A 26,975-nucleotide genomic window follows, 5' to 3' on the forward strand; every position below is an offset into this window, starting at 1 on the left:
GCCGAAGAACCAAAGCAGGGTCTACAGGGGTTTGACAGCTATAGGATAGCTAAAGGTACACAAGGTCTGAAAACGCAATACAAAACAACCTTTGAAATCCTCATTATGCTAATGTATTGATTTCATTGATTGAGTTTATTCATTCCGACTTGTACATGATTGGATTATGCAGAATGTACACAATCGCAATTAAAGGACGTGTGCGTGTGTGCGTGCGTGTGCGTGTGCGTGTGCGCAGACGGACAGAATGTGAACACACACAATATATGATGCGAAGCCTGCGGAGCTAGTTCAGGCAGGCAACTCGTGAGCGCGCCTACCTGATCAGGTGACTACAAGCTCTGATCAGGTGACTACAAGCTCATAGCGCGCCACCGAGTGGCGCGCTATGAACTTGTAGGTCTGCTATTTTTGAAAAATCGTTAAAATGTGCCTCAAATCTTTCCGAAAATTGTCATGATTTAGAAAACTTTTTTTTTAATTTCGACGTCAGGCCTGAATGGGCTTGTCTCATGCACTCTTTACCTGATCAGAGCGGCTATTTAAACCTATCTGCCTACCTGCTCATTCCCGGCTTGTGTCCTGCCGTGGGGTCGTGCGTCGCTGCTGCTGCTGCTGCTGTCTCCCTGCCTCGCTCGCTGCTAACCTGCTGCTCATGAAGTTTTTACAAATCCCAGCATCGCCTCCCCAGCATCCACCTGTGTACAGGCTCTGTTTCTAGATCCCCCTGCATGGGGGTCTTATTCATTCCCTGTAATTCTACATTATATAGCTTAACTAACATGTTAAAGGAGCATTCAGTGATTTGAGTGAAAACCACCCAGTCCGCCCCGGTAACAAAATGTGCACATGCACGCTCTACAGTGGGGGGAAGTGCAACAGGCCAACAGCATGTGCACCCACCCGCCCCCACTCGATCATGATTGGAGGAAGGCCCCTCTCATCCTGATTGGATGAAGGCTTTGCCACCCGCCACCAAAACTGAAACTAGGGTTTTTTGACCCCAGGGGCTCACTGGGGACAGGGAGGAACTCCTTATATGGTCAGCACACTCTATAGTAGGGAGGATTTTCCAGAAAAAAAGAAAAAAGAAGTGATATTTAGATTAAGTCAAATCACTGAATATACCTTTAATGTTACAGGGAATGAATAGGGACAGAGCCCTGACGCCAAGCTATGCTTCATATATCTATGCTCAATTATGCTCAATAAATAAAGAAAAAAAGAGTTGTCTGACTGAAATTATATAACTAAAAAGGACACAAGCCTAATGAGATGGAGTTTCTCACTCTATTTTTAGTTTTTCCTGAGCTTTCATCCTGCCCTCCCAATTTGGGGCATGTTATTATGTGAAATAGTTCAAACATTTTCTGAATGTGTTATTTTCGCATGGTAAATGGTGCATTTATATAGCGCCTTTATCCAAGGCGCTTTACATAGATTGTGCATTACATTCACCCATTCACACACACAGATTCATACACCGATTGCGGCGGAAGCCATGCTAGGTATCAACCAGCACATCGGGATCAATTTTGGGTTCAGTGTCTTGCCCAAGGACACTTCGACATGTAGACAGGAGGAGCCGGGATTCGAACCGCCAACCCATGGATCATTGGACGACCTGCTCTACCTCTTGAGCCACAGTCGCCCCGCATGAGACGGTTGTACAACGAAGTAACATAGGGCTTAAGTGTTTAACTGCGACCAAAGGTCGCAGACTACTATGAAAACCTGCAAAACCCGCCAGTCGGTTTGTTGGTCACGCATCCATATATGGTCACCCCTCGTGCCCTCATGCCTCCATATATGGTCGCGCCTTGTGACATCACTACTCCATATATGTTCACGCCTTGTGACATCACACCTTGTGACACGTCACGCCACCATATATGGCCGTCTCCATAGATGAAGATCACGACCTCATCTAACCCTGGATAACCATACATGGAGAAGACTGGATCATCACCTAGATCTGCATATATGGAGCCGGCCAGCAACTCTACATCTGACCTCAAACCCTTAGATCTCCATATATGGAGCTGACCTGTTCTGACATTCCATATGTTGATCCTTCCCCACCCGCCATTCCTCTTCGATGTCTCCCTTTTGACTGATACCTGTCCATTCAAACTCTAGATGGGCCTGCCCCAAAGTTATTAGTGCAGCCGTGCCCGGCAGCCGGCGAAAACTAGAGTTCTCAACAGGCCCAAAAAGCCATAACAAAACACAGTGAGTGAGCCAACAAAAGAATGTTGGAAACGGATGTAAACAACGCTAAATGAATTGTTGCACCTGGCAGTTATGACTGAGTCATTCTTGTTTTTTTTCACAGTTCCCTCGATGTGAATATCCACACTATGCTTATTGTCCAGGTAATAAAGTTGGTACAAAGTTCTAACTTCTTATATGAAAGTCTCATATAAGAACAAGCAGCAGATTTTTGTATAAAAGGCAAGTAAAAGAATAAATGAGGATGCTTGTATAGAGCACAACCCTCCTCCGGGCCTGAGATTGGGTTATTTAGACATCCTGACGTGTGACAATTCCCAGTGCGTTATGCAAATCTGTGTCACGATCTGCGGCGGTCCCTCGATCCCTTCGCTCCTGCCATGTTATCGTGTGCCTTCGTGTTGCTTTCCCTCTCCTTGTGCTGGTTTGCCGCTTCTCCCCAGGTGTGATTGTCAGCTGTTTCTTGTCATCTTTGTCCAATATGTGCTTGTTGACACTACATACTACCGTATGTGTTCCCCGGGTTACCACCTATTTGACGACCACCATATGTCTTTGTTTACACCCTGTGACCCTCCCATCTTGAGCCTGCCTATCATCTGTCAGTGTTACGCCCTGTGGCGATGGTGCATTATGTTCACCTGTGTCTTGTTAGCCTGTGTGCGTGTTGTGCATTATGTTCACCTGTGTCTTGTTAGCCTGTGTGCGTGTTGGATCGTCTGTTTACTTTGAGTAAACTGCCCTTCTTTACTCTGCTGTTTGTTCTGTCAGTAACCATGTGGGCTATGCTATTTATCCTGCCTTCACCTGTGTAAGTGTTTTCATGTATTCTGTCACACTGGAGACGTAAAACTTGATTTACCCCTTTATTCTGCCTCTATGTTTGAGTCCTACTACTGGTGGAAAAGATGGAGGCTGATTGTGTAATGTCATACTATGTATCATACTTTCATTTTGACACAATGTCATCAAGCATGCAGCAGCCTTTACTGTGCCACCAGTGCAGGTTACAGTGTAGAAACGCTAAAAGTAGAATGGGATGCAGAGCCTTCAACTATCTGGCTCCTCTCCCGTAGAACCATCTTCTCTATTTTTAAGACATCCTCTCTGTGTTTTAGAGTAGGCTTAACCACATGAACTCTAGAGCATCCCTATCCTGGGGCGAAACTTCACTGAAAATAGCAGGTCTACAAGCTTGTTATGAGCTTGTAGTAGTAGACCAACTATTTTTGGGGAAGATATTGAGTGTAGAGGGGGGGAGAGGAAGGGTTATAGACCCCTGGCGATGGCCACCCACATGCGATGAGACTTTAGGATCAGTCCTGTCTGTCAGATATATTCAGGGCTGGACTGGGGGGAAAAAATTCGGCCCGGTCATTTTCGCATGAATTTGGCCCAGACCGGCCCACCACAACCAGCGCGCAGATAGTAGAAACTCTACCGCCCGCTCCGTCGAGGCACACACAAACAAACAAGCCCTAATACCACCACTTTTACAGAACAACATAAATGATACAAACCAACAGACAACTACACAACCCTTTGTAGAGGGTTTATTTGATGTATTATACTGATACAGGTACAGTGAAATTATCATGATGGCACTGGCAGAATGGCAGCACGCCTGGACCTTTCCTGTTGGCCTGCCGCCTATTGGCCTGCCTGCCTGTCACAAAAAAAAAAAGAAGTTTTCTTTCTTTTTTCTTTTTTATCATGGCGGCCCCCTACGGTCGCGGCCCACCAGGAATATGCCCGGTACGTCCTGTGGCCAGTCCAGCCCTGGATATATTACTCTGTATTAATGCAGCAGCCTACTGTCAAAGCTAGGTTTGTCCGGGACTACCTTTTATGCAGAGCCTCGGTTTCGATGGGCGCTGATGGGACGCTTGTTTTACAGCGCCGGCTACTACCTACCTCAAACCATAACCTAACCATAACCGCAAGCACGGAGCAGCGCATCCCTCACCAACCTTAATCCGGTCGTTTTAACGTACCCCTCACCAACCTTAATCCGGTCGTTTTAACGGACCCCTCACCAACCTTAATCCGGTCGTTTTAACGAACCCCTCACCAACCTTAATCCGGTCGTTTTAACGGACCCCTCACCAACCTTAATCCGGTCGTTTTAACAGACCCCTCACCAACCTTAATCCGGTCGTTTTAACGGACCCCTCACCAACCTTAATCCGGTCGTTTTAACGGACCCCTCACCAACCTTAATCCGGTCGTTTTAACGGACCCCTCACCAACCTTAATCCGGTCGTTTTAACGGACCCCTCACCAACCTTAATCCGGTCGTTTTAACGGACCCCTCACCAACCTTAATCCGGTCGTTTTAACGGACCCCTCACCAACCTTAATCCGGTCGTGTTAACGGACCCCTCACCAACCTTAATCTGGTCGCCTGTAAAACAAGCGCCCCCTCAGTGACCATCGACTACCAGGCTCTGCGTAAAAGGTCATCCCAGGTTTGTCCAGATATGGACGCTATGCTTTATCTTTTAAATGATCGGAATCGGCTCAGGAACACAATAAATCACACTTGTGTGAAGTGAGAGGCGCTTTTATCGTCATACGTCTTCATTCATCAAAACGTTCCGCACTCAGCCAATCGAATCATCACAAATGAAATGTCTACACATTACGTGCTCAAACTGCTCATGCAGCCAATCAAATCATCACTATGTGGTACACATAAAACTGGACAATCAAATCATCACAATTCACCCTTTTGTCAAGTCCCGCCCGTGGTTGTGCCTCTCTTTGCACCCATTGGTTGCCGTTACGTGGTTGGACAGAAATCCTCTCTCTCCATCCACTACCATTGAAATAACATGTTTTTCAGTTGCTTCATATTAATATTCTGTGCATTCAATTCTTATTTTAATCTTGGTGTCAGTAAAAAAGAACATCACAGGTGCAGCATGGTGACTGGGCACATATCATGTTTGTTTTGAGTTTTTCCCCAAAAAGATGTTTAAGCAAATTCAACATAAACAAGGCGGAACCAGGGCGGAACAATGCAGAAAGAGCCTGCTGGTTAGTCAGTCAGGGACCAATCAGAAGGCTGACAAAGGGTGAATTGTGGTACACACAAACACACAAAGCTGGGCGCCCCTCAAAAACGTGATCGGTACATCCCCTAGTATCAATATTATATCCATATCATGATGTTAGACTAGATATTGTACTATTGTGATATGGCATAAGTGTTCTATAAAAAACCACACCCGTGTGAACTGAGTGGTGTAAGGTCTTATATAGACTGATCAGCTGTGGTCTGACGTAATGAAATCACACCCGTGTGAACTGGGTGACCATAGCAACCATGCTCATTTTTTGGTACGAACAGACAGACAGACAAACAGACAGACACGTAAACTAACAAAGCCAGTTGTAGGAGTGGTTTACACCACTCAAAAATATAAATGTCGGATCGGGAAAAATCTAAAACAAATCGCAATCGGATTGTGAGCAAAAGAAAAACGTGGCCAGGACATCCCTATAGTCATAGCTGACCAGTGGCTCAGTATTTGTATAACGAGCAAGATCATCTATAATGAATTAACATTATTCTATAGTAAATAATTAATATGCTGCTGCCATTGCCAGGATGATTGCACTGACAATGCATTGCGAAGGGAAGCATTGTCAGCATGTTGAGGTTCCAGTATTATTGGGTTGGTTTCTGCATCATGGGTGAATGCAGTGGTGTAATGTAAAGTACATTTACTTGAAGGTTTCGTCAACTTTCGTGACATTCAGAGGTATTTTGAGGTATTACTTGAGTATTTCCAATTTCCAGTACTTTTACTTCTACTCCACTACATCACAGAACCAACAGTTTCACTTTTAATACTTATTTTGGAGATTTTAATTTTGATTAGAAAACATACATTAACCACTACAACCGTATACATTTTGATTTATTTTTTGTGAAAATATCCGATCTTAGTACTTTAAGTACATTTTGATGCCGATACTTTTGTACTTTTACTTGATTACATTTTGAATACGGGACTTCTACTTGTAACGGAGTACATCTACATACCAGTATTGATACTTTTACTTAAGTATGAAAAAAAAGTACTTTTTCCACTGCTGGTGAAATGGGCTCCCTCCCTCCCTCCTCCCTCTCCCCTTCCTTCACCCCCTTCTACATCTCTCTCTCTCCCTCTCCTTCTCTCTCCCTCATACTGATTAAGCACGCTCTCCCTCTCTCTCCCCTCTCCTTCATCTCTCTCTCGCTCACTCCCTCGATCTCTCTCCCTCCCTCCCTCTCGATCTGCACCCTCTCTCTCCCTCCCTCTCTCTCTCTCTCTCTCTCTCTCTCTCTCTCTCTCTCTCTCTCTCCTCTCCCTCTCCTTCACTGATACTGATTAATCTCTCACCCTCTCTCCCTCCCTCCCTCTCTCTCGATCTGCACCCTCTCTCTCCCTCTATCGCCTCATCTCCCTCCATGTCCCATTTGGGTAAAATCAATGTGCACTGTCTGACGTTGGGGAAGAATCTGACTATAGATTTATTTTTTTGGCAGTTTTATAACAGTCTCGCTGGTGTGCATGATGATGCACATTTTGTCCATTGTATACCTCAACCTCAACTCTACTGGGACACGAGATCACGGCAGCACAAATCCCTGTCAAAATGAATAGTACACACTCAGAAAAGAATAGTGGAGAATACATAAACCATCCGACATCATACTCACCTCCCTCCAGAGGTTCAACTTTCCTAAGTTTGTTACATCTTTACTACATTACTACATCTGAGACATTATTAATATTATTATTACTAGGCCTACTATATTGTCATGTGTAATATAATACAATGCAATGCCTGTAATCTGGCTCGATGCATTAACACAAGGACGTACCATCCTAAAACCAACAGATTATGGTTCATATGGGTGTTTGAGCTGTTCAGCAACCTGTCTGCCTGTGGAAATAAACTGTTACTGAGACGGTGTGTCTCAGAACAGTATGATTTGATGGTCCGGTAATGTTTCTTTTTTTATGGAAGAAGCGAGAATGTCCTAATGATGTTGTGTGCAATTGCTTTTTCAGCGAGTGGTGTAAATGTTATGATGTTGTGGTAAAGCACGTCTGTGCAAATAATTTCTGCCGTCGTCTTGGCAAACCGCACTGTGATGCAGCCTGTCTGTCAGTCAGAACACTCTCAATCTCAATCTGGTACAGAGCGTTCCGACAGGTTTCGAGACAGACAGGCAGGCAGGCAGGCAGACAGAGACAGACAGGCAGACAGACAGACATGGGGATAGCTGCCTCTTGGGGGTCTGGTTGGTAATGTAAAGACAACCTTGGGGACTACCTTTTCTATCAACCTTCACAAAGACCCAGGCCTCAGAAATAGCTTTGAGGTCGCTAGCCTTTGACGTACTGCATTTGTGGCAGGTGTGATTCAAGGTCTGAATGCATTGTACCACCCGAAGCCACACGGTGTACTTCTGAAACACACATTTCCCTGGCTGTCAGTCAAGCCTTCTGACATTCAACAGAGCCCAGACAATGCCATGCGGTTAACATTTGTACATCCACTGAAGGATTAACAGACAATGTACGTGAGAGAGACAATGAGAGACAGAATGACAATGAGAGACAGACATACAGAGACAGCAAAAGTGTGACAGATATTTTTGGGGGCTTAATTCTACCTTTTTATTTATAGATTACAGTGTAGATAGACAGGAAACAGGGGGAGAGACGGGGAGAGACGTGCAGCAAAGATTGTCTGGAACAGGACTCGAGCCAGCGATGCACTGCCAGGCCCGCTTATGTGCCTAGGTGCCTGGATCGCTGGACCGCTGGACCACGGCCCAGGCCGTGTGACAGATAGATTGATAGAAAGTCATGACGGTACAGGAAGCCCTGACTGTTGGTGTGTCACTGAACCGAGAGGAGAAATCGATAGTCCTACACTGCCCAGGGGCTGCTTTCAGCATCTGCTTTCCTGAACTCTTATTAGTGCTCCCTGCCTGCACACAAACATACAGTGGTGGACAATGTACCTAATAGCCCAACACCAGCACTTGAGTCCAAGTATAGATGCTCCTGCACAAATCATTATTTGTGTGAGAAAGTTGCTCTGTCAAGTGCTGGAGTACTTTAACTCAACTAAGTATACTTAAGTACAAAATACAAAGTACAGTACAGTTTGATTTTCATATCAATGTATTGTTATATGTATTAAAAAAAAGGTTTTTACAGGAAAAATAATTAATAATACCACCACTGCCTACTGCATAGAAACTATACTGTTCAGCTTCATCATTTTGGACGCCACTCTGAAATTAAAACCCCTGCAATTATCTACTGTAGTCATTCATCACTCTGATGGACAGAGGTGTCCTTTCCACGGCGTCTCGCTGTGCAACGTTGTGTGCCAGTTTGAGACACTGTCAGAGAGATGCCCCCTCATTTTAGGACAAGTCAACATTAATATCTCGTGTCACATACAAGTGGAAACCGTACTGTGGGCCAAAGGGGAGCCCGACACCTCATTCTCATTATGGCTACTATGGCAAGGATTAGGTCAACCAGACCACAGTGGTGTGCACAGATAGACCCTAGGTGGTGTCTGCCCTTTTGCCCTCTGTACAGCAATGTGCCCTTTTGAAAGTTAATCTTTGTGTGCAGTTTGTTCATTTTTTTTATTTTTTCGTACAATGTACAGTCAATCAGTGCTTCTAATATATTATTTATGCCCCAACATCTATAAATATCATACTGGCAACCTGCGGTTTCACACCCAGCACAAGGTACCCTTTTTTCACTTGAGCACCTGCCGCTCTAAATGTCTGTGCACGTCACTCAATACCTTGGTAGAGCGGTGTGTGTCTCTTCTCTACCTCTTGATCGTGTGCACGTATGCCATGTGTTTGTGTAATGATTACGATAGATTTTCACCAAACGGAGGTGTGAGGAAAAGGTGTGAGGAAATGAAACAATGCAGGAGGGTTTGAAAGTTGCAAGAAAAAGCTGGCAGTCATATAACCAACTTAAAAGCAAAGGATCCAGGATGCATTGTTTTGCCAAAATGTATGAAGGAAGGGATTATGAAGAGTCCAGTAAGTAGGCACTTTCTATGCAGAGGAGAGACGTCTGTTTTAGTGGGAATGCTTCCATAACGACTTGAGTGGCCTATACTCTGGGACCTACTCTGATTGATATGCCCGTGATAAAGGGCTGGTACATGAACTCTTGTCCCTTTCCACCGTCTCCCGTGGTGCCATCATCTGCCCACTTTAGGCCTGGCCTCCTGTCACAGTGAGGCTATGCCAGGGTGGAGTGGCTGTTGCTGGCATGGGAACCGCTAAATGGTATGCAAATGCCAAACTCAGCAATAACTAGAAAAAGAGCCCTTCTGGGAGGATAGGAGTGTGTGAGATGTTTGGCAAAATGTTTAGGAGTAATATGAACATGTTTTTTTGTTTGTTTTGTTTTTACTTTTTTGCAACAATTTTCTTCATTTTGTTGAGGAAATGCAGAGCCAGAACACTCATAGCATCTCTGAGGATATAATTCTGGATGAGCAGGACATGTGCAGCATTTTGTACATTCCGATCATTGGAAGTCAATCGTCGGAATGCCGCTCTGTTCCCTTTGTACAAAACGGGCCACTGAAAACTTTGGAAGGCAATCTTAGCCAATCAGTGTAGAATCTGAGAAATCCAACAGAGATGTGCACCGATTTGCGTGAGATTTGGATGAAATCTGTGCGACTAACATAAACAATGTGTTTTGCAGAAATTGGCCTCATGGTGGCGCTATAGCCGGCAGATGTGGAGGGATGCAGGGAAAATATGTTTTTCCATGTCCTCTAGGGAGTGCGCATACATAAGTTGGAGGTCCAAGAACATACAGCTGGCACGTTTTGAGCTGTGGTCAGGCTTGGGCTATTAAAGGATTCATAATTAATTTGCATGCGGTGTCATGTCATGCACCAAAGATCCACAGTGTGACCCGTTGTGAGCTAGTTGTTGGTACGCAGTGGTGGAAAGTAACTAAGTACATTTACTTAAGTACTGTAAGTAAATGTTTTAGGTATTTGTACTTTAATTGAGTATTTAGAATTTATTTGTACTCCCCTACATCTCAAAGGCAAATATTATACTTTTACTCCACTACGTTTATTTGAAAACAAATTAGCTACTAGTTACTTTGATTATTATTACAAAACATACATTAAACACTCTATAGATTTCGGCCATTTGAAAAGTAGATTAGCTATTTTCAAAAGATTTTTATACATTTGAAAACTTGAAATGGGACATTCTCCACAATGACTACTTTCTACTTTCGGTACTTTAAGTACATTTTGACACCAATACTTTTGTACTTTTACTCAAGTAGCCTACATTTTTAATTCCGAACTTTTACTTGTAACGGAGTAGTTCTACATTGATTGCAGCATTGATACTTTTACTTAAGTAGAACAATTGAGTCCTTTTTCCAACACTGTCGGTATGTGCCATGTCCGGTGCAGATATGGCACTTTGTATGTGTTGTATTATCCAGTAGGTGCTGCAGTGAGTCTCCTGCTCTCTGATCTCATCTTTTCATGTGTTGCCATGGCAAACGCACGTGAATGAACTTGGTGGATAGGATTTTAAAACCTGTGTAAAAAATGTTCAGCTATGGTGTGTATGCCTGCTGTATTGTACATACAGTATATATATATTTTTTTAAATGTTTTTTTTTTTGTGGCTTTCGCCTTTATTTTATATTTTTTGAGTGGTGTAAACCACTCCAACAACTGGCTTTGTACCCGTGTCTGTTCGTACCAAAAAAATCACACCCGTGTGAACTGAGTGGTGTAAGGTTTTATATAGCATGATCAGCTGTGGTCTGACGTAATGTCTGACGTCCGATGTGAGGTATTATATAAGGTAAGGTATTATATAGCCTGATCAGCTCTGATCTGACGTAATGAAATCACACCCGGATGTGATTTCACAACTGGCTTTTTTTGTGCAGAAAAAATGACCATGGTTGCTACGGTCATCCAGTTCACCCGGGTGTGATTTAATTACGTCAGAAATTATTTTGAACATAGCAACCATGCTCATTTTTTTCTGCACACAAAAGCCAGTTGTAGGAGTGGTTTACACCACTCAAAAATGTACCCGTGTCTGTTCGTACCAAAAAAAATCACACCCGTGTGAACTGAGTGGTGTAAGGTATTATATAGCCTGATCAGCTCTGATCTGACGTAATGAAATCACACCCGGATGTGATTTCACAACTGGCTTTTTTTGTGCAGAAAAAATGAGCATGGTTGCTACGGTCATCCAGTTCACCCGGGTGTGATTTAATTACGTCAGAAATTATTTTGAACATAGCAACCATGCTCATTTTTTCTGCACACAAAAGCCAGTTGTAGGAGTGGTTTACACCACTCAAAAATGAGCTTGGTTGCTATGGTCACCCAGTTCCCACAGGTGTGATTTCATTACGTCAGACCACAGCTGATCAGTCTATATAAGACCTTACACCACTCAGTTCACACGGGTGTGATTTTTTTATAGAGGGACAGACAGTAGGCTGACAGGAAATGGGGGAGAGAGATGGGGGGGATCGGGAGTCGAACCCGCGGCACACTGCCAGACTCGGGCTACCGGCCAAGGGGCCTGGACCACTGTAGCCTGGCTAATAAGCCAGACTCAAATCACACTGTTGTGTGGTAGGCAATTTTTTTTTGCCAACGGCTGATTCGGTCTGGCTTATTAGCCAGGCTAGGACCGCTGAGCCATGGCCCGGGCCTGTATTGTACATATTTATACCCACAAATGTTCACATTGCTTTTCATGGGGCATGAATGGGCATTTAAAGAGAAATAAATAACTTCATTAATAATTTAAAATAATAATAAAAGAGGCATAACAGAAATAGATGACAAAGTGCAATTATGTTTTTCCCTCTTCTCACACGATCGGTAAACTACAACATGATACTCCATAGGCCTCATTATCATCTGCAACACAAGCTGCTTCCACTGGTCTCTGTTGCTCATTGACACACCAAGTTCATTCACAGTCAGGCCTGTGTCCCGACTCCCTACTCAGAACAGTGGAAATGTGACATAATGGGCAGGGTAGTCTCCACAGAAGAATATCTGAAATGACCTGGTGTTTTGCTCTGTGGCAGCTCTGTCCAGCAAAACAGAATCGTCTTTCTGCCACAACAACTGAGATGGGAGGGATGCCTCCATAAATCTGAGCTTTAGTGGGATGAAAGGTTCTGAAAGGCCTACTAGCTCTCTTCATGCTGGGCAATATAAAAAACGTAGCCAGAGCATGGTGTCCAAGCCAGAGATCTGAGTGGAATATGTTCTTCGAACCATCTGTCATGGTCTTGTTATCTTGTTTGCCTGTAAGCATTGATAACGTAGTAAAAGGCGACACTATAGTATCAAGCAAGATAGCTGTAACCCGCTCGTATCCAGATGGGCTGCTTTGGATAAGTAATTCCACATCATTCTGATTCCAACAATTCCATATTTACAGCATTGAGGAAAAGTATGAGATACCATTTTGATGACTTTGAAAGATAAGAGTGGGACTGTTACCTATGCATTATTTGTACAACTAGGCATGGCACAACGTGCGACATCCTGCCCACCGCTGAGGATACTAGGGTGATTCCATTCCTCCACAGTGCTGCCTCTGGCTTGGCCGGGTGCTCTGCTGAACACAAATGGCCGTGTTCACGGGTGGGCAGCCGGCAGGGGCTGGGTTTGGCAACAATTACAGAGGGAACATTTTAGAATGGGGGGGTGGAGGATGATCAGGATTTCTACCACTTTAGTACTAGTGTTAAAAATGAACTGGATAGGATTTTAAAACCTGTGTAAAAAATGTTCAGCCCCAGGCGGTGGCGTAACCGTCTGGGCACCCGACTGGTAATCCAGTCGCAGTGTGCCGCGGGTTCGACTCCCGAGCCCGACACGGCCTTTACTGCATGTCTTCCCCCATCTCTCTCTCCTGTTTCCTGTCAGCCTACTGTCTGTCCCTTCAAAAAACCAATAAAAGGCGTAAGCCGCAAAAAATATCTTTAAAAAAATAAAATAAAATAAAAATAAAAAGTTCAGCTATGGTGTGTGTTATGAGTTGCCCATGTCTGTGTACTCCAACTTGAGATACAGTGTACTTGATATGTATTGTGTACTGCCTGTACTGTAGCATACTTTATAGATAGGCTACGAGAGACATCTCGGCGGCAGCAAGGTCAGCCTTGCTGCAGTAGGCACGTTCTTCTGTCTCATATCTTATTGTCACGTCATTATGATCCAGCACTATATATGTTTCCTGTTTGTGTAATAAACTTTGTGAACCTTAGCGTGATACTGTCTCGTGTCCGTTAATTTGTTCTCCCGGGCCCGCCGCCGCAGTCGCCGTACCAAAGGAATACTTCAACTGGATTGTCACACACCACCCGGCCTGCACACACTACCTGTCTGTCAGAACCAGACGAGGGTCCAGTACTTAGAGATTACAACAGTGTGTATATGCCTGCTGTATTGTATCCTCTAGAGAAAATGTGTCTTTGAATGACGTAATAAACAACACCAAGCCCATCTGGCTGATGAATCTGATTATCCCCAGTGTGAGTAAATGGCTGGAACGTGCAGCAAATTTCACCTCAATAGATTTCCATGGGAGGACTCAATGTGTTTCTTTATGACCCTGATCAGTGGAGCCGTGTGACCACAGACGTATCACTGGGACAGCAAAGCTGCATTCTCCCAGAGGCATAGAAACTATTTAACTCATAAACCAACTAATTGGAAAAAGCAGCACTCCAAAATAAAAGATGCAAGACTGGCCCAGATGAAATTTCTCATGTTTATTTGAGAACGCTGACGCGCTTCGGCAAACGGCCTTCTTCAGAGCAGACTAAAAGACCCTTTTTAGTCTGTGAGAAACATACTTTCAATATCTTGTTGTAATACAGCTTCACTGCAGGAAGCAAAAAGTGGCATTTTTTCTCTCACTGGGACTGACTCCATACCGCTGTGACATGTGCTAGAACTGAACTACCGGTAGATGGAAAATGGAACTTTCAATAAAATGTGTGCTGTTAATTAATTAGGCCCAAGGGTGTCATTTGGGGTCCCAGATGGCATTGTCATTTGCCACCCCCCTATGCATCCTCATTTAACCTCTAATTCAGTTATTCTATGCATATTTTCTCAATGTATTCTTTTCTGTATGTCTTTGGTTTTTGCAGATTAATGTGATTGTAGATCGGTGCTCAGCACCCACACATTGATTCATCAATCACTTTCAACTTGACATCCCTATTTTGGGCATACTACTGTAGTATCTTTACAGGCAAACGTGATGAAACATTTTCTTTGATAGCGAAAATAGACCATCTATTCTACAAGCTCATGTGAGCTGCAGTTTTTTAATAGGGTTTCTGAAGAAACCTTTTTGCCACCGTTCAGTTCTGAAATGATGCCATGTATACAGTGTAGGCATGGAACGATTCACTCAACTCAGGACACTCGAATCACGATGCTTAGGTTCACGGTACAAAATGCTTTTTAAACACACATTTCTTTTCCAGAGAAATGACTTAACAAAAAATCTTATTTTTTATTTATTTCTTAGGCTATTTCTCTTCACAAATCCAGAATTTTCTTTCTTTAAGTTTTCTTCTCTTATCCCTTTTTCATCAATTGTCTTCCTGTATTTTCTTCTCTTTTGCATCACGATTCAAATTGCGATTTAATCGTGATTTAAATTGTCACCAGTTAGAATCGATTTTACGATATATTGTTACATTACATGCCTAATACAGTATCTATATACACTGTGATTTTTGAGTGGTGCTAGCCACTTCTATGCTGAGCTATGTATGTGTGTACGTACATACGTGTATGTATGTATGTGTACTGTGTTAAAGTGGCCAGTAGAGCGCGCACACACGCACGCGCGCACGCGCGCACAAACACACACTGGCCAGGGAGGAGTACAGTACAGTACAGTACAGTACAGTACAGTACAGTACAGTACAGTACAGTACAGTACAGTACAGTACAGTACAGTGCCACTCACTTCAGACTGGTCTGATTGTTTTTATTTATTGTGGCTGTTTATAAGATTCGTGCAGTGGTGGTCCACATCAACATGTTGTAGTGTCATTAGTCTTGCGTTGCCAGACTGTTGCCTTTCGCAATTTCCAAATGCTTCCGTCATACAGTCTGGAGCAACATAAGCTCTATCATCATGAGTAAAATATAAAGCGGAGGTGGAGCCTTCTCCTCACCTCCGTTTCGTCTTTACAGTTGCGCAAATTTATCCTAATATAAATAGAAATCATCCAAGCGTCTATAGAGCGTCGCAGTCCCGCCCCCTCGAGAGACCCGGAAAATAAATTCCCGTTCATTTTCCTCACTTTTCAGAAGGTATTTATTTAAAGACGTTTACGCCGTGGACAAAGCCAACTCTTTTCGTGACAAATCATGTCAACAAACAACATTTTTCGGGCTGAACAAATAATTAGAAAGAAGAAGAAAACGGCAGGTTACTTTTTTTGTTGTTTTTCTTCTTTGTAATTATTTGTTTGGTCCAAAATATTGTGTTTGTTGTCATGATTTGTCACGACAAGAGTTGGCTTTGTACGACGCTTATAAGGTCTTTAAATAAATACGTTTTGAAATGTCTATGGGAAAAATGCAACTATTTCCTGGGCCTGGCGTCGTCATGAAAGGGGACGGGACTGCGACGCTCTATAGCTTGCTGCTTAGCAGAAATGGAAATAAAAAATTAAGCTCTAAAGATATTTTAAATTATATTTTTGTGAACGGAAATGACAAACAGATTATTCAGATTTCAGGATGCTCCAGACTCTATAGCATTCGGAGATTGCGGAATCCACCCTTATATCTCCATATATGGAGCTGACCTGTTCTAACATTCCATATGTTGATCTGACCTCATCAAAAAGCAAAGTAAAGCAAAGTTCTTTGTTTACCCAGGGTAAGTGGACTAAGCTCGAGATGCTTGTTTACAGCCACGCCCTGCTCATAGAACATTTCATGGTTGGGGTTTAATGCCTTGCTCAAGGGCACTTCAGCGGTGGTAATTTTAACGTGCCGGTCCGGGGATTCGAACTGGTGACCTTCCGGTATCAAGACCGCTCCGCAAACCGTTCGGCCACCGCTGCCAGTGCCATCAAACCCTGTACACTCAAGACACGCTCCATATATGGCCAGTACAGAATTCATTCCATATGTTGATCTGACCCCCCCATGCCAAAGCGCCGGCACTCGCCCAGCAGTCTGCTGTCACCCAGGCGGATGTGTGCAGGCGAGGTCGCTTCTCGCCCTCAGGGCGTCTTACTGGTACACTATATTTGTTTATGATGTGGCCAATGTTTACAATGTTTACAATGAATGACGTAGGTATGGTTCTTTATCTGCAGGATAAATATAGGCGCCATGGCGACGGTGATTCCTCCTCCATGAGGCCCGACAGGGCGGCAGGGCGGCTGGGCGGGGCGGCGGGGCCCGGTCAGAAATGATAAGAACAATAACCTCATCACGATGTATAGACACCACTGGATCACCAGCAGGCACATGGAAACTATCGTCTCAACGTGCGTGTGTGTGTGTGTGTGTGTAACACAGGGGTTCTCAACCCGTGGGTCGCGACCCCTCGGGGGGTCGCCAAATTATTTTAGGGGGTCCCCAAATTATTTTCAAAAAAAATGAAAAAAAAATGATTTTTTTTAAAATTTTATTTTCACGATCTTTCAAAAATAGCAGACCTACAAGCTCGTAGCGCGCCACTCGGTGGCGCGCTATGAGCTTGTAGATCTGCTATTTTTCAATAGCTAAATTATAACGATGCTTAAAACACCAAAAGGGGTTCCCGCCCAAAATGGTTTAAGGTTATTGTAGCAGTCAATTTATATTGGGGGTCGGGAGGGGGCGGGGCGGGGGTCCCGAGACATTGCCAAAGCATTTCCGGGGGTCCCCGGCCAAAAACGTTGAGAACCCCTGGTGTAACAGACGTGATCTTGCATTGTGTTATGAAGTACCATAGATCCTGTTTTCCACAATAGCATTTGCTGGAAATAAAGCAGATGCAGTACCATGAAAACACAGTATGTGTCTTAACAACGTGTGTGTGTGTGCGTGTGCGTGTGCGTGCGTGCGTGTGTGCGTGTGTGCGTGTGTGTGTGTGTGTGTGTGTGTGTGTGTGTGTGTGTGTGTGTGTGTGTGTGTGTGTGTGTGTGTGTGTGTGTGTGTGTGTGTGTGTGTGTGTGTGTGTGTGTGTGCAAAGATCAAATCCTTTGTGTGTGTACTAGGGTGTGTGACATCATGATAAGCACTGGGTTTTCCTGACATGGTGAAGGTGGCAGCTATGGAGCTGGAACACATGGCTTGGCTCCGTGTCGATAAGCCAATGAAGAGGTTTGTGTGCTGTGTTGTCTCTGGATGGGTCCCAGGGAAGACACAGCTGCTAACAATGACTGAAGCAGATTGGCGCCGTGTGTACACAGTAGGCAGGTGTGGCAGAAAGTGGAGTCATTAATTGTACTCCATTAACAGTTGGGGTTTTCACAAAGCGACCAGTATACCGGTAATGCTGCCGTGAAGCCACACTTTGTCATTTGTGATTTCATCCATTGTTCGTATGTCTGCAGAAAAGAATCATCACGCTGCTTTTATAGCCATGCTTAAATTACTTTTTAACTAATGTTCTTTTTAAACAAACCTTGACTTAATGCGTTTACAGAGAGCAATTGGAGCGAAAAACGCACATTGATTTTTCTATAAATAAACATAAACAGAGCCAGTAGTTGGCTACATAAGCTCCTACAGTTCTTGCCATCATCCTATATCAGATTGGATTTTAATACTTGGGTATAGTAGAAATGTTGTGCCTTGAGTCACATACGATTGGTTTATTTAGCTGCCTCTGTGACTCCTGCTATATTTATAGACAATTTGTATTGTTTCCTGGCTCGTATGTAAGCAAGCACTGCACATTGTACTTGTCTACCAACAGACATATCAATTAGGTTGCACAAAGCCTCTGTCTTCTGTATTTTCAGAGATAGTAAATGTCCAAAAGCAGCACATGCTGTTCTTCAATATTGTCAGCCTATCTGAAAGTCATGTAACAGCGCAAACTGAAAGAGGGAAACAAAGATCTGGAGGTCAAAACCCAGTATGGCTGGACCCTGTATGTATGGGCAATATGAAATTGTGGTCAGTTTGGTAGAGGGATATTCAGTGGGAATGCCTATAATGTGGTGGCAGCTGTGGATTTGAGTAGCAAAGAAATAATAAACTATAGAAAAAGTGCTCCTCTGAGCACAAGTCTACACCAGGCCAGGTAGGTTATCAACACAGATTTCTAGTTTTCTAGATAGAGGGTCTGGTTCAACTTAACCATGCACTAGCTCATCTTACCCTGTCCTCCCTGGGTCTAGGAAGATTAGGTGGTGAACATTTTAGCCACTACAGATGTCTGCCTCACGTTGCCAGGCTGTGGATCAGGGCAGGGCAACTTTGATGATGGAGAGGGCCAATATATTTCCACACTCACTCCAGAGGGCCACACAGTGCATATTACTGTCGTAGCAAAAATAGCTGATCTACAAGCTCAAAACGCGTCGCAATGCGACGCGTTTTGAACTTGTAGATCAGCTATTTTTGCTATTGAATTGAAAACCTGAATAATCTTTGCTATTTTTAATTGGAATCCTGAAAAGTAACCTTTTATATTGAATTTCAAATGCATTTAGTTATAGTTATGTTAACTTTATGAACTGTTAACATAACTACATTGGACACAAAAAGACAATAACTAGTCATTCAATACTGGTCATGAAGTAATTACAGCGGGTTTGGAATTGTAAAATCAATACTATATCAGTATTCTGATATTAACATGCGGGCCGCATGTTAATAGTGAAAAGTGAAGGTGGGGGCCGCATGTGGCCCCCGGGCCGCCAGTTGCCCACCCCTGCTGTGGATGCATGCATGGTACCAATGCGTATGATAGACAGAGTGCAATGTGTAAATCAGACAATAATAATGGGATATTGATCTGTCTTCTTCATTACAGATCAAAAGTAAAATATGGCTTGATCACATCCCTACTTGTGCATTTTAATGAGGCTGCTTTGCTGAGCAGTGATCCACATCTTTCATGAGGCAGGGCCCATATATAATTGTACTCCAGTCAATATACATCCCTAAGCCTGGAGGAATGATAGATCTGTGATGATAGATCTGCCATCTCTCATCATGAGTAGTCTCGCAGGCTAGTCTGTTGTTAGGCCAACCTGCTTGATTGATTGATTGATTGAAATATTTATTAACAGTTTGCAGAATTACAGTACATTTCAAGCACAAACTCAATACAAAGACTGTTAACTGTGAGTGGACAACCCAATTAAGCATTACACTTGTTTACAAGAGGGTCCACCATGTTCAATTCATCAAAACATTTAGAGACGTACAAATAGACACTTCTATATAGACAAAGGACAGAACAGGAATTCATCATAATGGAGGACTGACCAAAATGCTGACCAATGGCCCAGTTGGTGGAAAGTAACTAAGTACATTTACTTAACCCATTTTGACCTGAGATCAGATTCTAAAAATGTCTTCTACATCCTGACAGTTTTCTGAAAAAGCTATGTTTCTATGTCAGTCGTTCTTCGATTCTTCAAAAATAGCAGATCTACAAGTTCATAGCGCGCCACTCGGTGGCGCGCTATGAACTTGCAGATCTGCTATTTTTCAATAGCTAAAGCATAACATAATGCTAACACCAATGGGTTAAGTACTGTACTTAATTCTGAGGTATTTGTACTGTATTTCTTTATATAATTTTAATCCCACGATTTTGCAACCCATTTTTCACCCAGTGTCAATTATCGAATGTAACCCTGGGCGCTACACCTCCTCTGCCAACCTGGGGGGGCAGCGGACTGACCTCATGCTTCCTTCTATGCATGAGGTCAGTCCGCTGCTTCTATTCACCTGACAGGGGGGAGTTTCCCCGGCCGGACGTAGCGCGTGGAAGGAACACGTTATTCCTCCATCAGGCGCCCCGGCTGGCCAGGGGGAGGTAGTTTAGAGACCAGGATTACTGCATGTTTTTTTGTGAGGGTTTGTACTTTACTTGAGTATTTCCAAGTTCCAATACTTTTACTTCTACTCCACTACATCTTGGATCGTATCTAAACCACATACACATACATTAACCACTTCAGCCCTATATACATTTCGGTCATTTTCAAAAGATTTTACAATACACTGACTTGAAAACTTGAAATGGGACATTCTGCATAAAAGTGAGTACATTCTACTTTTTGGTACTTTTTAGTACTTTTACTCAAGTGCATTTTTAATTCAGGACTTTTACTTGTATAATAAAACAGGATAATAAAAGAATAGATATTTTAGCGTTCCACACTCACTCCACATTGCATATTACTGCTGTTGCGATAGATAACATTTTAATACTAGTCATTTAGCTACTAATTTAGACTGAAGTAATTAAAGCGGGCCATGTTTGCATGTTTGGAATTGTATAGCAGCTAATAAATAATATATCAATATTCTGATTAACTTGAGGGCCGCATTAAAGGTATATTCAGTGATTACACTTAATACAAATATCACTTATTTTGTCTTATTTTTTGGATAATCCTCCCTACTATAAAGTGTTCTGACCATATAAGGAGTTCCTCCCTGTCCCCAGTGAGCCCCTGGGGTCAAAAAACCCTAGTTTCGGTTTGGGCTTTGGGTGGCAAAACCTTCATCCAATCAGGATGAGAGGAGCCTTCCGCCAATCATGATCGAGTGGGGCAGGCCTTGGTGCACGTGCTGTTGGTCTGTTGTACTTCCCCCACTGTAGAGCGTGTGCATGTGCACATCTTGTTACCGGGGCGGACCGTTTTTTCCCCCAAATCACCCAAATCACTGAATGCTCCTTTAAGTGAAGGTGCCCCCCCGGGCCGCCATGTTGCCCAGGCATGCCTTAAAGCCCCGGTCTAAAAAGGCCTGAACAGAAAGTCTGGGCCACCCAGAATAGAATAGCAGTGAGAGGGGACTAGCTGGGCACAGACCTACATTCAGCTATTTTAATAGAGCAGGTCACATCTCGAGATGCATACATTTTATGCATAACCATAACATTTAAACCCCCCAAAATGTCTCCACAATGCAGTGCATTCACTGTGACATTAACCCCCCCCCCATGACAAAAGATATAGCTTATATAAGTTCATATGTCTGAAGTTGTCAGACTCTATACTATGGTTCAGAGCTTCATTTGTAAATCACTGCAGGGAGAAGCACATTTTGGATGCATGTTGTGTGGGTGTGATATTTTGTTGAATTCTAAACACAGCTGGTGTCAGGCATGACCTTTTTTGCAAGCCCATTTCCATGGCATTTGCATAACAAGAACAGGCCTACAGTACAGATGCGCTTTTGTAAAAAAACAAAACCAAAAACCACATCCCATTACCACACATGCAGGCAACATTGTGGTGTTATTGTGTGAGCTCTCACAAACCCCCTATCGACTATGATTAATGTTGCTTATCTCCTTGTGCACTGTGCAGAGAGAACACAGTATGCGCAAGCATTAAAAATCCAGATACATTTAACGTATCAGTCTCCCTCCTCTCTGCCCAGAGTGGCTGTACAGTCTGCCGCATAATTCTTATACACCCCTCCCCTGGAACACCCACCGAGTGACAAGAGAAGCTCTGAGTTTTGCTGTGCTCGCCATTTCTCCAGATGGATGCTGTGAATTTGTAGGCTGTTGAAAGACACAAGATTACCACTCTCTGTATGTCAAAGGTTGGATATAGGATCTGGAGTTTACAAAACGGCTGTCGTTTTGTATCCTCCTTTTCCTTCCCTGCTTTGATCTTTAGATCGTAAGCTCTGATTGGTGTGGTACATTGCCACAAGCGAACAACTGTTACAGGGCAGAGCAGATATTCCATTCTGTCCAGACAGTGGCCCCAACTGAATGTTTGTGGGGATGACTGATTTCTCCTGTGTGCGGTGGTTATTAACAGGTATGGTGACACACCTATATAGTATCTCTGAGTCCAATTAAATTAGTTTTACTCAGGCCAGGCCATAGCCAAACTGACTGGGGAGAATCCCTATAGGAGAAGTCTACTCCCTCCCCAAACAAGCAACACAGAAAATCCTGAAAGAAATGTCAAACCCCTAATTCCAATTTGTCCAGCCAACTCCACCCTACTCCTGACCTGGCTGGCAGAAGTGGCTCTGGAGTCTGGACTCGGGCTGCTATACTTGGATGGCGAAAACATCTCTTTATTTCCATTATACACAGGGAAACCTGTGTATAAGCCAGTCAATGACCAACCGAAATGGCATAATTATTAGTTATATTAACAATATATGCTGAGCTGGTGTTCTGTTGACCTGGCAGACTACTGTAGCAATTTGACGTGCGTGTGTGCGTGCGTGTGTGCGTGCGTGCGTGCGAAAGTAAGAATGTGCAGCAATGTTCAGGGGATTGTCTCAAAAAAGGAGAATGATGGCCGTAGTGAGCAAATAAGGGCGTTTTCTGCCGTTTATACAAATTGAAGGCAGATTTGGTTTGTTTTGTCCACATTCAGAGCTCTGATAGCCTCGGGGAGAAAACAGTCTCTTCGTGGCCGGTGCCCTTGAGACACCCTCAGGCACATGCCTGCCTGCATCGGCAAAAAACACTCGATTGCTGGGCTGATCCTTCAGCATCGTTTTTGTCCTGCTCCAACACCTATAGAGCAACATACAGAAGATGCCCAGGGTAGGTATGCGGGTGTCTATAGGAGGCTGTCTTGTCGCCATGTATGATAAATGGATGGAGCAGATTCTGACTTCATCCGCTATAAAACGCACCGTCCTCCTCACGGTTGAAAAGTAAATCTAATTGGAAACGGCACATATCTAGGACAGTAACAGGAGCCTGTACTGTCTTAAACATGTATACGTAATACAAGTATACGTGTAATACATGTAGTGGAGTATAGTTCACTTCACCCAAATGCTATCAATTATACACCACATGAAGCCTTTGAGATGAATTTGCCGGTCATCAAATTATTCGACAATAACAAACGAGGCTTCATGTGGTGTGTAATTAGATAGAAAATAATGGATTGTTTTGGGTGAACTACTCCTTTAGGGAAACTCTAATTACCCTCCGTTTAGAATTTGAAAATTCATTCATTTACTGTCTATAATAAGCTGGAGCAGAAATTGCCTCACTAAAATCATTGTTGGATTCATTATAAGCCACTCTGGGGATAATTGAAAATTTCCATTTGTGGCTATAGATAAACAACGTAAAGTGTGTGTAGTGTGGTGTGGCTTCGCTGAACTCCTGGCGAGGAGCATTTCTGATGGCTCCGGTGGACCGTGAAATGTGCTGCTTCAGGAGACGTATAAGGCCCACCCGATGAAGGGCTGTCTATTCAACCATCCTCCGTTCATTATCCTCACAGGGCCTCGCCGTGTCTCATCCCAATGACAATATTTCCCAATTGTTGTTATTGTCGCTGCGTTTTGGCAATGGTGGAAAAAGTACTCAAATGTTTTACTTAAGTACAAGTATCAATACTGCCATGTAAGTAAATGCTAAAAGTAAACGTTCGGAATGAAACATTTACTCGGGTAAAAGTACAAAAGTATTGGTATCAAAATGTAATTAAAGTACCAAAAGTAGAAAGTACTCAATATGCAGAATGTCTTTTGAAAATAGCCGCTCACAATGCGAACACATTGTGAGCTTGTATGAGTGGTGCAGCCACTCCATTGCCCAGCAATGTGTGTCCCTGGCTGGATCCCTGGCTGGGTGAAATACATGTGGAGTAAAAGTACAATGTTTGTACAGTATAGTAGAAGTAAAAGCTTTTGAAGTTGGAAATACCTCAAAACTTTACTTAAGTACAGTACTTATAATTAGGTACTTTCCACCACGGACCATCACAATTGTCATAAGCCTAAATCAATAGGCTATGCTGTATGTACAGTATATACCACATATAATCCACTATTCTGAAACTGATTCAGGTGTCCATTTATCTAATGTAATTAGCTTTAAACAGATGGACCGAATAGAAACTTGTCACCACAAGCTATAACGGTGTAGCATACTCATACTGTAGCTGCATGGGGGTTTGCTAAAGCGTGTATGTTTCATACTGTCGCTGGGGGTTTGCTAAAGCGTGTATGTTTGTAGCTCTAACGGTGTACCATACTCATACTGTAGCTGGGGGTTTGCTAAAGCGTGTATGTTTCATACTGTAGCTGGGGGTTTGCTAAAGCGTGTATGTTTCAAGCTCTAATGGTGTACCATACTCGTACTGTAGCTGGGGTTTGCTAAAGCGTGTATGTTTCATACTGTAGCTGGGGGTTTGCTAAAGCGTGTATGTTTCAAGCTCTAATGGTGTACCATACTCGTACTGTAGCTGGGGTTTTGCTAAAGCGTGTATGTTTCATACTGTAGCTGGGGTTTTGCTAAATCGTGTATGTTTCAGGAAGATAATCACTATAAAGGTAGGCTTTTATGTACTGGCATAGGAACACGTCACGAATGTTGTCATTCTGCTTTGGGGTGTTGTTTGATAAAGAGATAATGCCCATAAAAGAACTGGCAGAGCCTTCTGAAAAGCTTCAAACTCAGCTGTTGTTTATTGCAGCTTCCCTTGGGAGCTGGGAACTGTTCATGAATACAGTGCATTTCAATGGTGTAAAACCTAATTTATAGCTTGAAAAAGTGATCACATTTGTGCTGACCTCATCACATTTGTCATGACGTCTATGGCCGAGTGTTTTTTCTTTTTTGTGCAAAACTAATGCTTGGAATGGAATAAGAATCATGAAAACCCCCTAGTTTGACATGTCACATGCTACTTAAAGCATAAGGAAAGTTTGAAATGTATGACAATTTTGCCTGCCATAGCCTGTTAATGGTAGGGTCACAAGAAGCCCCTATAGAAAAATTGCCCAATACTGACAGCTGGTCAGCAAGTGGATTCATGAATGTATGTAGCCTATTATAGACAATATTTTAGGCCAATGAAAAAGATTATATACCAAATTTCCCACTTTAAACAAAAGAAGCCTGTCTGCTGCTGCCGGACTAGCTTTGGCATGGCATCAGTTTACGCCATAATCGTATATTTATAAACCCCTACACCCCACCATCGTATATTTACGTTTTAGGGTGTTTATAGCACTGAATCAATTATCATGCTACTATTTACCGGACTGGACGCCGCCATCTTGGCTCGGTCAATAACAATGGTCGAGACGCTCAGTATCCACGGGGCAAGCTCCATAGAGGCCCGTAATGGCCGTGATCTTTAACGGCGTTTATCTCCGAATTGAGGCGCATGTGAGGTGATGCTCCGCTTAGCAGATTAGCGTCCTCCATGATGGTTTCAAGCTAGATCGACCCGCTGAAACAGGATCGGCTAATACTTCCGGTTCAACAACCACGTCACGGGGTCCTACATTTGTATGGTTTTTCTCCAGTATGAATACTCTGGTGTTGCTTTAGATTACTTAACTGACTGAAACCTTTGTCACACTGTTTACAGAGGAAAGGTTTTTCTGCAGTGTGAATACGCTGGTGATACTTCAGGCTGCTTGACGTGATGAAACTCTTGTCACACTGTTGACAGAGGTATGGCTTTTCTCCGGTGTGAATACGCTGGTGTTCCTTTAGATGACCTAACTGACTGAAACTCGTGTCGCACAGTTTACAGTGGTATGGTTTTTCTCCTGTATGAACACGCTGGTGTTTCTTTAGCTGGCCTGACGTGATGAAACTCTTGTCACACTGTTTACAGTGGTATGGTTTTTCTCCAGTATGAACACGCTGGTGAATCTTTAGAGTACTTAACTCGGCGAAACTATTCTCACACTGTTTACAGTGGTATGGCTTTTCTCCTGTGTGAATACGCTGGTGTTTCTTTAGCTGGCCTGACGTGATGAAACTCTTGTCACACTGTTTACAGTGGTATGGTTTTTCTCCAGTATGAACACGCTGGTGTGTCTTTAGAGTACTTAACTCGGCGAAACTATTCTCACACTGTTTACAGTGGTATGGCTTTTCTCCTGTGTGGATATGCAGATGCCTCTTTAGACTACGTAACAGACTGAAACTTTTGTCGCACAGTTGACAGAGGTATGGTTTTTCTCCAGTATGGATACTCTGGTGTTGCTTTAGATTACTTAACTGACTGAAACCTTTGTCACACAGTTTACAGTGGTATGGTTTTTCTCCAGTATGAACACGCTGGTGAATCTTTAGAGCACTTAAATCGTAGAAACTATTCTCACACTGTTTACAGTGGTATGGCTTTTCTCCTGTGTGAATACGCTGGTGTTTCTTTAGATTGCCTATCTGACTGAAACTTTGGTCACACTGTTTACAGTCGTATGGTTTTTCTCCACTATGAATACGCTGGTGTGTCCTTAGATTACTTAACTCGGCGAAACTATTCTCACACTGTTTACAGTGGTATGGCTTTTCTCCTGTGTGGATATGCAGATGCCTCTTTAGATTACCTAACAGACTGAAACTCGTGTCGCACAGTTTACAGTGGTATGGTTTTTCTCCAGTATGAACACGCTGGTGAAGCTTTAGAGTACTTAACTCGGAGAAACTATTCTCACACTGTTTACAGTGGAAAGGCTCTTCTGCA

The 26,975-nt window shown here is 43.3% G+C and overlaps 1 protein-coding gene across 2 annotated transcripts in view; it reads left to right on the forward strand.

Moving 5' to 3' along the window:
* kcnk12 (potassium channel, subfamily K, member 12) overlaps positions 1–26,975 on the forward strand; it is a gene marked incomplete at both ends in the record, with an annotated part of 88,475 nt that overhangs the window by 935 nt on the left and 60,565 nt on the right. The window lies entirely within an intron of this gene.

The sequence above is a fragment of the Electrona antarctica genome, assembly GCF_951216825.1.
Source record: "Electrona antarctica genome assembly, chromosome: 10".
Classification (NCBI taxonomy): Eukaryota; Metazoa; Chordata; class Actinopteri; order Myctophiformes; family Myctophidae; genus Electrona; species Electrona antarctica.